General features: G+C 30.3%; 1 long non-coding RNA gene across 3 annotated transcripts; it reads right to left on the reverse strand.

Annotated features, from left to right (window-relative positions):
• Positions 1–205: 205 nt before the first annotated feature.
• LOC146720355 (uncharacterized) lies at positions 206–3,307 on the reverse strand. 3 transcript variants are annotated; one of them, XR_014926110.1, is made up of 4 exons: positions 2,712–3,307; positions 1,278–1,433; positions 816–1,150; positions 206–742 (listed from the first exon to the last, which is right to left on the reverse strand). It is a non-coding gene; the product is annotated as an uncharacterized LOC146720355 (long non-coding RNA). The 3 variants fall into 3 exon arrangements; XR_014926111.1 differs by lacking the exon at positions 2,712–3,307 and adding an exon at positions 1,913–2,104; XR_014926109.1 differs by lacking the exon at positions 2,712–3,307 and adding an exon at positions 1,655–2,104.
• Between the last annotated feature and the right edge of the window lie 590 nt (positions 3,308–3,897).

The following is a 3,897-nucleotide window of genomic DNA, read 5'->3' on the forward strand; positions in this document are numbered from 1 at the left end:
ACATACAATTTTGATTATATGTATTTTAATTAATTATATTTATAAGTATTTTTATATTATCTTAAAAAGACTGCATAGAATTATTTGTGCGACACTCTTATATGTATGTATAATTAATAGGGACCAACTACACATTTTTTTTTCCACTGAATAAAAACAATCTCAATATTAAAATTAAATTATAAAAAAGATACTGTGATATTTTATTGATGAGAAATGTACATTTATAATTGTATTAAATACAAAAATAAACATGCCATGAATTACTATATATACATATTTTCATAATTATCAAACTTAAAAATATAATATTGTTACCAAAGAAGAAAGCACTATTTAAAAACTCTAAAAGTTCATAATTTGTTAAATTAGTAATTAAATACTGCATTTTGTATAATTTTTAAGCTTTATTCTTTTATTTTTCTTTATTTAATTGAATAGATATTAACATCCAATGTAGCATACAGATTAAATTAACAACCAAAAAAATAAATCTTAACTTTGAAATATATTTTTGTTTCTTTTAAATATCAATCAACTGGATTTTGTACTACTATTAATATGAATTCTTTATCTGGTGCCATCATAATTTTATGTTTTTTGCTACGTATGCGCAAGAAAGTTAAATCATTTGTTGGATTCAAGTCACGTACGACAGAACGAGCTTTATCTGACAATTGACTTATCAAACCTGCGTATTGAACTGTTGTCGTATTATCTAATGTTGACTTTATAGGAATACCTAAAACAAATATAATTTTATAAATTTTTGTTTACAACTACAAGTAAATCATGTCAATGATCTCATGTAATACCTTCTGCATTCACCACTATTGTTCCAACTACCCTTTTATGAGACTGAATTTGTTTCATAGTTTCTTCAACCTCTTATAAATTATTTCATCGAAATTTATTAATAAAATTTTTATTTTAAATATTCCAATAACGGAAGCAAATCATATGGAATAAATGCGTTCTTTAATTGTAGGCTGCATATGTGGTGGATGACTGTAAGTCCGACAAAATTCCAATATTCCATGGGAATCTATCAAAATCTATATTGTCATACTTAGCCAATGTATTACACAATATATTATGGTATATACAGGCCAGATGCTTGCAATGACACTGAGCAATAAGATCCTTGCCACTACAATCACAATGACAAAAATGATTAAATAAATTTAAAATAAATTTTAAAAAATATATTATTTTGATACAAAGTGTGTGATGAATAATATTTAATTTTGTATATTAATTATTGGATATATATGTACCTGCAATAAGAAAATGCCAGAAAAATTGTAAAATAGTTCCTATAGCACTGATATTAGATTTATCTTGTTAAGCTAATCGAATGCTGCGATGATAACTAGCCATTGCCCAACCCATGCTCACAAGTGAGCTGATAATGCTACCTGCTTGATGTACAACTGAAAAAAATATAGAAGCTAATTAAGAAAATTATTAAAAATATATGCATACTCATACATAGGCATTTATATAATTGAAATATTATTGAAATAATAGCAAAATATCTGATTTTGTATCACAGACTGTAAACTTGCACATAAATTATTATGACAATAAATTTGCAAATAATAACATTAAAATTGAATGTAAAAATTGAAATTGAAAATTGAAAATATCTAACCCCGCACGCTGTCAATATAGCGGAGGGCAACTATCGCCGTCTGTTGTAAAACGTGCGAGATGGACATTTCCAATACATGCATCTATTCATGTGTTGTGTACGTGTAATATATGTGTGCGCATGTGTTGTATACGTGTGAATACGTGTAGCACGATACTACTATGTTTGCGTGGTCGATGATGATAATAATGATGACGGGGACGTTTCTTAAAAGAAATTTTTCATATTTCGACTTTGCAATTATATATCTCTGCTTACAAATCACGTAGAGCAAAAATAAAGACACTTTTATTATATAATTCAAACTCAATCTATCGATTAAGTCTAGTATAAACTCGATTGCTTCAGCCGTTATTGAGAATTCGAAATATTATAAAGACTCAAATGTCCGACTCGCGTTAAGATACACGGTGTCTCGGCTACGCCCTTAACTGGTCGCGAGACACTACCGTGTCTCTTGATCTTTACCTCTTTTAATAAGAGTGTTCAATTTCTTTGGGATGGTATAAAGTACATCGCAACCGTTCTTATTAATAGAACATGTAATATTCTCACTCAGACCTTTTATATAATGATGCATGACCTAGCGTCAAATTTTTTACAATTTAATGAACCGGGGTTGTTATTAGCAATAAATTGTCTACGCCTTTTATTTATATATTTCTCAACCACTAAAGGGAGATAACAATTATTGATTAAGATTTTTTTAACGAATTCAATATTTTCATTATGAAAAATAGGATCTGAAAGTGAGGTGGCGCTGTCAACAAGGCCCGCAATCACACTAAGTTTGTATCTCATCGGATGGGTTGATAAAAAGTTTATGTAATGCCCCGAATAAGTGAACTTCCTAAACCAATTAGTGGTCAGTCTACCGCCATATCGTAAAACATTAGTGCTCAAGAAGCTCAACAAGTCTTTATTTTCAAGTCCAAATGTAAGCTTCTAGTTGAACTCATTACAGTGTCAATCGCGTGTAAAAATTGTTGGAGGTTAAAATCAGTAACAAGTGAAATATCATCCCATCCTTTCTCTATTGCATTTTTTACTAACTCACCTGGAATGTTAGTAAAAAGTGAAGCTACATCTAACGAGATCATAACATGACTATCATCAATAATTCCATTCTTAATATGGTTAACAAAAGACCAACTATCAGTAATGTGAGATCGTGGTTTCTCAATTGCTTTTTGTAATATGTCGTTCAAAAATGCAGCGATGTTATAAATCGGACTTCCTATGGTCGAAACAATGATACGAAGGGGGTATCCGGTTTTATGGATTTTTGGTAAGTCATAACAACGAGGCAAATTTCCATTAGTACACCTTAGTTGTTTAAAAATAATTTCATCTATTATTCCGTTGTTTAACCACGACTTCACTAAATTGTTAATTTTCGTATTTAATAAGTTAAATGGATCTTTGTTAAGTAATATATAAGTAGGTTGGTCATTAAGTAAATCTTTAATATTTTTATCATAGTCAGATCGGTCCATTACTACAGTAACTTGTTGTCATGTCTTGCCCTGAGGTCGGGTTGTTAATTAAACACCAGTGTGACTTTCAATAAACAACTATATGGTTATTATTCAATATCACGAGAACTCGCTCCGATTACAAAGCGCGTCACGCGGTGTGCCGGTACGTTACGTACGAGCGTCGGCCGTAGACTGACTCTGCCCTCGTGTCCCCGCCGTAGCGATATGTTGTTGATTCGGAGATTCCGCAGATCACGTGAATACAAAGTGATGATGATATATGAGTACAATGAATACACCACACTTGTCCTTTATCTGCCTTTGTTACAAATATGTATTATCTTTCAAAAACTTTGAACATTTACAAAACTCACTGAGAATGTAACTATCAATGTGACTAACATGTTTTGTCTACTCAAAAACTTATAAACTGAGCTAGCAATAGAAATCTTAACGTTATCAATGTTATCCTTATGGAATTTATGTTTTACTTCAAAATTTTTTATATTCTCAATCGCTACTAATGTTCTATCCTTTTTGTCCTGTCTATTCATGAGTAAACCAAACTTGTCACCTAAACTTAAAAACTTCAAAACAAAATCAGGTATATGTTTACTGCTGATATTAACAATCCATTTCTTATCAATCAATTTTATCTAGTGGATTTTGAACATCATAACATTTCTGTCTAATAAATATGAATTTGTTATTAAGACGAAACTTCTCAGATTTATTATATTTATGACGGATACGCCTATTACGGTC

Source organism: Nylanderia fulva, unplaced genomic scaffold (genome assembly GCF_048542155.1).
Source record: "Nylanderia fulva isolate GAGA-0341 unplaced genomic scaffold, ASM4854215v1 Scaffold70, whole genome shotgun sequence".
Taxonomy (NCBI): Eukaryota; Metazoa; Arthropoda; class Insecta; order Hymenoptera; family Formicidae; genus Nylanderia; species Nylanderia fulva.